Source organism: Coregonus clupeaformis, unplaced genomic scaffold (genome assembly GCF_020615455.1).
Source record: "Coregonus clupeaformis isolate EN_2021a unplaced genomic scaffold, ASM2061545v1 scaf1444, whole genome shotgun sequence".
In the NCBI taxonomy this organism is placed as follows: domain Eukaryota; kingdom Metazoa; phylum Chordata; class Actinopteri; order Salmoniformes; family Salmonidae; genus Coregonus; species Coregonus clupeaformis.
The window spans coordinates 41,068-50,000 of NW_025534898.1; the positions used below are offsets into that span (position 1 = coordinate 41,068).

At 44.4% G+C, this 8,933-nt stretch overlaps 1 protein-coding gene across 1 annotated transcript in view; it reads right to left on the bottom strand.

Annotated features, from left to right (window-relative positions):
- Nucleotides 1–8,933, bottom strand: part of LOC121570107 (regulator of G-protein signaling 12) — a 113,721-nt gene that overhangs the window by 25,277 nt on the left and 79,511 nt on the right.

Below are 8,933 nucleotides of genomic sequence, written 5' to 3' on the forward strand. Positions count from 1 at the left end.
GCTGGTACCACTACTGTCTGGGTATAGCTGGTACCACTACTGTCTGGGTATAACTGGTACCACTACTGTCTTCCCTGGGTATAACTGGTACCACTACTGTCTTCCCTGGGTATAGCTGGTACCACTACTGTCTGGGTATAACTGGTACCACTACTGTCTTCCCTGGGTATAACTGGTACCACTACTGTCTGGGTATAACTGGTACCACTACTGTCTGGGTATAACTGGTACCACTACTGTCTTCCCTGGGTATAGCTGGTACCACTACTGTCTGGGTATAACTGGTACCACTACTGTCTTCCCTGGGTATAACTGGTACCACTACTGTCTGGGTATAACTGGTACCACTACTGTCTGGGTATAACTGGTACCACTACTGTCTTCCCTGGGTATAGCTGGTACCACTACTGTCTGGGTATAACTGGTACCACTACTGTCTTCCCTGGGTATAACTGGTACCACTACTGTCTGGGTATAACTGGTACCACTACTGTCTGGGTATAACTGGTACCACTACTGTCTTCCCTGGGTATAGCTGGTACCACTACTGTCTGGGTATAACTGGTACCACTACTGTCTTCCCTGGGTATAACTGGTACCACTACTGTCTGGGTATAACTGGTACCACTACTGTCTGGGTATAACTGGTACCACTACTGTCTTCCCTGGGTATAACTGGTACCACTACTGTCTTCCCTGGGTATAACTGGTACCACTACTGTCTGGGTATAGCTGGTACCACTACTGTCTTCCCTGGGTATCGCTTCCGCATTGTCTCCGTGCTGCTCTGCTGTTTGTTGCTACTTGGCTACCTAACAAACTATTCACGTTTTACTTTTAATAAACGTTTAATCAATCTCTGTGTTCAACAAATTTACCAACTTTTTAGTTTTGTCCTCACTCATCTTTTTCGTTAAACTTTTTCACCCCGGACGTTTATCCCGAGACAGAAGAGTCAGAAGAGTCTTTTTCCTGTGCGTTTTAGCTGCCAACTTTACGTTATTTTCCCTTTTTCCATCGCAACTTTTTTCCCTTATTCAACTTTTCTCACCCGGACGCTTTATCTGGACATGGTTCATCAACATCTTCAACAGCGAAGCTAAGTAGTAACATTAACATGATGTCTTCTAATTGCAGTCGCTGTACTCATAATATACAGGAGAATTCTCGCCTTACGGCGAGAATAGCTGTGCTACAAGCCCAGCTTCAGACGCAATCGTTAGGCAAGGGTAATATCAGTGTAGGAAAGGAAGAAACAGCGTCTGTGCCACCAGTAAGTACAGACAGTAATGTTAGTATAAATCCCCCGCACAGTCCCCCCGAGCCGGACAACTTTCTCATGGCTTCTGGAGGGAAATACTGTTGGAATGCTCAACCGGTGTCGCTCATTCAGCCGACAGAAACCTTCAACCGGTTTTCCCCATTATGTAGCGAGTCGGAGTCTGAGTCTGAGTCTTCTCTAGTCTCTACTCCTCCCGTTACGGGGTCTGAGACTCAAGGCTCCCACCATTAGCTCTGACAAATTGAAAACCCTAGTCATTGGCGACTCCATTACCCGCAGTATTAGACTTAAAACGAATCACCCAGCGATCATACACTGTTTACCAGGGGGCAGGGCTACCGACGTTAAGGCTAATCTAAAGATGGTGCTGGCTAAAGCTAAAACTGGCGAGTGTAGAGAGTATAGAGACATATTGTTATCACGTCGGCACCAACGATGTTAGGATGAAACAGTCAGAGGTCACCAAGTGCAACATAGCTTCAGCGTGTAAATCAGCTAGAAAGATGTGTCGGCATCGAAGTAATTGTCTCTGGCCCCCTCCCAGTTAGGGGAAGTGACGAGCTCTACAGCAGAGTCTCAGCACTCAATCGCTGGTTGAAAACTGTTTTCTGCCCCTCCCAAAAGATAACATTTGTGGATAATTGGCCCTCTTTCTGGGACTCACCCACAAACAGGATCAAGCCTGACCTGCTGAGGAGTGACGGACTCCATCCTAACTGGAGGGGTGCTCTCCTCTTATCTACCAACATAGATAGGGCTCTAACTCCTCTAGCCCCACAGTGAAATAGGGTGCAGGCCAGGCAGCAGGCTGTTAGCCAACCTGCCAGCTTAGTGGAGTCTGCCAATAGCATAGTCAGTGTAGTCAGCTCAGCCATACCCATTGAGACTGTGTCTGTGCCTCGACCTAGGTTGGGCAAAACTAAACATGGTGGTGTTCACCCTAGCAATCTTATTAGGATAAAGACCTCCTCCATTCCTGCCATTATTGAAAGAGATCGTGATACCTCACATCTCAAAATAGGGTTACTTAATGTTAGATCCCTCACTTCAAAGGCAGTCATAGTCAATGAACTAATCACTGATCATAATCTTGATGTGATTGGCCTGACTGAAACATGGCTTAAGCCTGATGAATTTGCTGTGTTAAATGAGGCCTCACCTCCTGGTTACACTAGTGACCATATTCCCCCGTGCATCCCGCAAAGGCGGAGGTGTTGCTAACATTTACGATAGCAAATTTCAATTTACAAAAAAAAATGACGTTTTCATCTTTCGAGCTTCTAGTCATGAAATCTATGCAGCCTACTCAATCACTTTTATAGCTACTGTTTACAGGCCTCCTGGGCCATATACAGCGTTCCTCTCTGAGTTTCCTGAATTCCTATCAGACCTTGTAGTCATAGCAGATCATATTCTAATTTTTGGTGATTTTAATATTCACATGGAGAAGTCCACAGACCCACTCCAAAAGTCTTTCGGAGCCATTATCGACTCAGTGGGTTTTGTCCAACATGTCTCTGGACCTACTCACTGCCACAGTCATACTCTGGACCTAGTTTTGTCCCATGGAATAAATGTTGTAGATCTTAATGTTTTTCCACAAAATCCTGGACTATCGGACCACCATTTTATTACGTTTGCAATCGCAACAAATAATCTGCTCAGACCCCAACCAAGGAGCATCAAAAGTCGTGCTATAAATTCTCAGACAACACAAAAATTCATTGATGCCCTTCCAGACTCCTTCTGCCTACCCAAGGACGTCAGAGGACAAAAATCAGTTAACCACTTAACTGAGGAACTCAATTTAACCTTGCGCAATACCCTAGATGCAGTTGCACCCCTAAAAACGAAAAACATTTGTCATAAGAAACTAGCTCCCTGGTATACAGAAAATACCCGAGCTTTGAAGCAAGCTTCCAGGAAATTGGAACGGAAATGGCGCCACACCAAACTGGAAGTCTTCCGACTAGCTTGGAAAGACAGTACCGTGCAGTACCGAAGAGCCCTCACTGCTGCTCGATCATCCTACTTTTCCAAATTAATCGAGGAAAATAAGAACAATCCAAAATTTCTTTTTGATACTGTTGCAAAGCTAACTAAAAGCAGCATTCCCCAAGAGAGGATGGTTTTCACTTCAGCAGTGATAAATTCATGAACTTCTTTGAGGAAAAGATCATGACCATTAGAAAGCAAATTACGGACTCCTCTTTGAATCTGCGTATTCCTCCAGGGCTTAGCTGTCCTGGATCTGCACAGCTCTGCGAGGGCCTGGGATCGGGAGAGACACTTAAGTGTTTTAGTACTATATCTCTTGACACAATGATGAAAATAATCATGGCCTCTAAATCTTCAAGCTGCATACTGGATCCTATTCCTACTAAACTGCTGAAGGAGCTGCTTCCTGTGCTTGGCCCTCCTATGTTGAACATAATAAACAGCTCTCTATCCACCGGATGTGTACCAAACTCACTAAAAGTGGCAGTGATAAAGCCTCTCTTGAAAAAGCCAAACCTTGACCCGGAAAATATAAAAAACTATCGGCCTATATCGAATCTTCCATTCCTCTCAAAAATTTTAGAAAAAGCTGTTGCGCAGCAACTCACTGCCTTTCTGAAGACAAACAATGTATACGAAATGCTTCAGTCTGGTTTTAGACCCCATCATAGCACTGAGACTGCACTTGTGAAGGTGGTAAATGACCTTTTAATGGCGTCAGACCGAGGCTCTGCATCTGTCCTCGTGCTACTAGACCTTAGTGCTGCCTTTGACACCATCGATCACCACATTCTTTTGGAGAGACTGGAAACCCAAATTGGTCTACACGGACAAGTTCTGGCCTGGTTTAGATCCTACCTGTCGGAAAGATATCAGTTTGTCTCTGTGAATGGTCTGTCCTCCGACAAATCAACTGTACATTTCGGTGTTCCTCAAGGTTCCGTTTAGGACCACTATTGTTTTCACTATATATTTTACCTCTTGGGGATGTTATTCGAAAACATAATGTTAACTTTCACTGCTATGCGGATGACACACAGCTGTACATTTCAATGAAGCATGGTGAAGCCCCAAAATTGCCCTCGCTAGAAGCCTGTGTTTCAGACATAAGGAAGTGGATGGCTGAAAACTTTTTACTTTTAAACTCGGACAAAACAGAGATGCTTGTACTAGGTCCCAAGAAACAAAGAGATCTTCTGTTAAATCTGACAATTCATCTTGATGGTTGTAAAGTCGTCTCAAATAAAACTGTGAAGGACCTAGGCGTTACTCTTGACCCTGATCTCTCTTTTGACGAACATATCAAGACTGTTTCAAGGACAGCTTTTTTCCATCTACGTAACATTGCAAAAATCAGAAATTTTCTGTCCAAAAATGATGCAGAAAAATTAATCCATGCATTTGTTACTTCTAGATTAGACTACTGCAATGCTCTATTTTCCGGCTACCCGGATAAAGCACTAAATAAACTTCAGTTAGTGCTAAATACGGCTGCTAGAATCCTGACTAGAACCAAGAAATTTGATCATATTACTCCAGTGCTAGCTTCCCTACACTGGCTTCCTGTTAAGGCAAGGGCTGATTTCAAGGTTTTACTGTTAACCTATAAAGCGTTACATGGGCTTGCTCCTACCTATCTTTCCGAGTTGGTCCTGCCGTACATACCAATACGTACGCTACGGTCACAAGACGCAGGCCTCCCTAATTGTCCCTAGAATTTCTAAGCAAACAGCGGGAGGCAGGGCTTTCTCCTATAGATCTCCATTTTTATGGAACAGTCTGCCTACCCATGTGAGAGACGCAGACTCGGTCTCAACCTTTAAGTCTTTACTGAAGACTTATCTCTTCAGTAGGTCATATGATTGAGTGTAGTCTGGCCCAGGAGTGTGAAGGTGAACGGAAAGGCTGGAGCAACGAACAGCCCTTGCTGTCTCTGCCGGGCCGGTTCCCCTCTCCACTGGGGTTCTCTGCCTCTAACCCTGTTGCAGGGGCTGAGTCACTGGCTTGCTGGTGCTCTTTCATGCCGTCCCTGGGAGGGGTGCGTCACTTGAGTGGGTTGAGTTACTGACGTGATCTTCCTGTCTGGGTTGGCGCCCCCTTGGTTTGTGCTGTGGTGGAGACCTCTGTGGGCTATACTCGGCCTTGTCTCAGGATTGTAAGTTGGTGGTTGGGGATATCCCTCTAGTGGTGCGGGGGCTGTGCTTTGGCGGAGTGGGTGGGGTTATATCCTTCCTGTTTGGCCCTGTCCGGGGTTTCTTCGGATGGGGCCACAGTGTCTCCGGACCGCTCCTGTCTCAGCCTCCAGTATTTATGCTGCAGTAGTTTATGTGTCGGGGGCTGGGGTTAGTTGGTTATACCTGGAGTACTTCTCCTGTCTTATCCAGTGTCCTGTGTGAATTTAAGTATGCTCTCTCTAATTCTCTCGTTCTCTCTTTCTCTCTGAGAACCTGAGCCCTAGGACCATACGTCAGGACTACCGGGCATGATGACACCTTGCTGTCCCCAGTCCGCCTGGCCTTGCTGCTATTCCAGTTTCAACTGTTCTGCCTGCGGCTACGAAACCCCCTACCTGTCCCAGACCTGCTGTTTTCAACTCTAAATGATCGGCTATGAAAAGCCAACTGAGAGACCTGAGCCCTAGGACCATACGTCGGGACTACGGCCGTGGTGACTCCTTGCTGTCCCCAGTCCGCCTGGCCTTGCTGCTATTCCAGTTTAAACTGTTCTGCCTGCGGTTATGGAACCCCTACCTGTCCCAGACCTGCTGTTTTAAACTCTAATGATCGGCTATGAAAAGCCAACTGAGATTTATTCCTGATTATTATTTGACCATGCTTGTCACTTATGAACATTTTTGAACATCTTGGCATGGTTCTGTTATAATCTCCACCCGGCACAGCCAGAAGAGGACTGGCCACCCCTCATAGCCTGGTTCCTCTCTAGGTTTCTTCCTAGGTTTTGCCTTTCTAGGGAGTTTTTCCTAGCCACCGTGCTTCTACACCTGCATTACTAGCTGTTTGGGGTTTTAGGCTGGGTTTCTGTACAGCACTTCGAGATATTAGCTGATGTAAGAAGGGCTATATAAAATAAAATTGATTGATTGATTGATTGTATAGCTGGTACCACTACTGTCTTCCCTGGGTATAGCTGGTACCACTACTGTCTGGGTGTAGCTGGTACCACTACTGTCTTCCCTGGGTGTAGCTGGTACCACTACTGTCTTACCTGGGTATAACTGGTAGGAGCCGGTGTGATGCCAACGAGGCAGATAACTCATTCTCAGGAGGAACCAGTTCCCTCCATCCATACTCTACAGTTAATCCACTGTGTCTCAAACCCCTGGCCCTCGGACCAGAACCGGTCCCTGGGAATGATGCCGTCTGGTCCCTCCGATACGTTACCCGAAAACCGATTTAATCAGTTCTAGGTCATCCAAGGATTGAGAAGGCAGCCCAGAACAGATGGAGAGTAGTCGTCGATGACCTATGCTCCCTGGGGAGCGATGGGCCTAAGTAAATCAGCAAGTCACCCAAGGAGAAAGAACCATAGCGTGCCAGTGAGTCCCATGAAGGATGTTGTCCTCAGTAGTTGTCTGACAACGATTCAGACTGAATTCTCTCAAGTGTTAGCTGTTCTCATCTAGACAGTCAACCAAGGAGGAAAGACCAGTGGCCTGGTACTAAAACATGAAGGATGTTGCTGACGGTTCCCTCCGTAATCTGACACCAAGTTGGTCAGTCCTCAAGTGGCATTTTCTACATCCCAGTGATCGTCCAAGCAGGAAGGACCAACACTTTAGCTTGCAGGTAATAAACAGGTTGAGAGACTGCTCTACTCTCCTTCTCCTCTGACCTCACACACACACACACACGCCTCCACTCCCCATCACACACACGGGAGAGGGGCTCCGCAGAGAGACCTGACCACTGTACCGCATCACAAAGAAGAGACAGAACGACTCAGAGGGAGAGAGAGAATGAAAGAGAGAGAGAATGAGGGAAGGAGAGGGAGGGTTGTTGACGACAATGATCCAGCTCACTGAAAGAGTGGGTGTCTCACTCACACACACACACACACACACACACACACACACACACTCACACACACTCACACACACACACACACACACTCCTGCAGGCCTCTCATGGGTAAAAGGATACAGACGTCACACTCACAGGCCTTTGGCTGGTGAATAATTGAACGCTATGGAAGAGAATGGAACCATAGATGGCAGGTAGCACACACACACACACACAACAGGAACATGACGTTTTAATGAGGAGGAAATGGACACATACATATTTTTTTGGGGGTAGATCAGTATTATGTACAGAATAAATTACAAATAACGCGAAAAAAACACACATAATAACACAATTGGTTAGGGGGCCGTAAAACTTCAGCCATCTCCTCTGGCGCCATCTTGGTCGAGCACGGCCATCTAGCCCCTCCCAATGGGCCATTGATATGCGTTCAACCAAGGGGATCTAACACCGACTCGACAGGCGCTACAATAACGTTAGCACATCATGCTAACGCAGGCCTATGTGAACACCGTGCTGCTAGCGTTAGCACATGCTAATGCATAGCATCCCTTTGTAAAAGCTATGCTAACGCTATCACGTGCTAATTGGGACATCTGAAATGGACAGTAGGATGACTGTTATAAAGAACCCAACCAAGCAAGACATTTCACAGCAGCACTTTTACAGTAGGTTGATTCATTCTACACTCCCTTTCCAACGACACATGTGCACGCACAGCAAGCATAAATACACACACACACACACAAGCATTTCGCTACACCCGCAATAACATCTGTTAAACACGTGTATGTGACCAATACATTTGATTTGACACACACACAGAGAGAGAGGACTAATTGTGGCCTGAACCGACAGCCTGTTGCTCCATTGTAATGAATACGAAAGACAGTCTTGACTCAACATGCTTCAAAACATGCGCCAACAACTTCAAATGGAAGACCTAGGACATAGATATAGAGTAAATAGATAGTATAATAAGGACATAGATATAGAGTAAATAGAGAGTATAATAAGGACATAGATATAGAGTAAATAGATAGTATAATAAGGATAATGATATAGAGTAAATAGATAGTATAATAAGGATAATGATATAGAGTAAATAGATAGTATAATAAGGACATAGATATAGAGTAAATAGAGAGTATAATAAGGATATAGATATAGAGTAAATAGATAGTATAATAAGGACATAGATATAGAGTAAATAGATAGTATAATAAGGACATAGATATAGAGTAAATAGATAGTATAATAAGGACATAGATATAGAGTAAATAGAGAGTATAATAAGGATATAGATATAGAGTAAATAGATAGTATAATAAGGACATAGATATAGAGTAAATAGATAGTATAATAAGGATATAGATATAGAGTAAATAGACAGTATAATAAGGATATAGATATAGAGTAAATAGACAGTATAATAAGGATATAGATATAGAGTAAATAGATAGTATAATAAGGACATAGATATAGAGTAAATAGATAGTATAATAAGGATAATGATATAGAGTAAATAGATAGTATAATAAGGACATAGATATAGAGTAAATAGATAGTATAATAAGGACATAGATATAGAGTAAATAGATAGTATAATA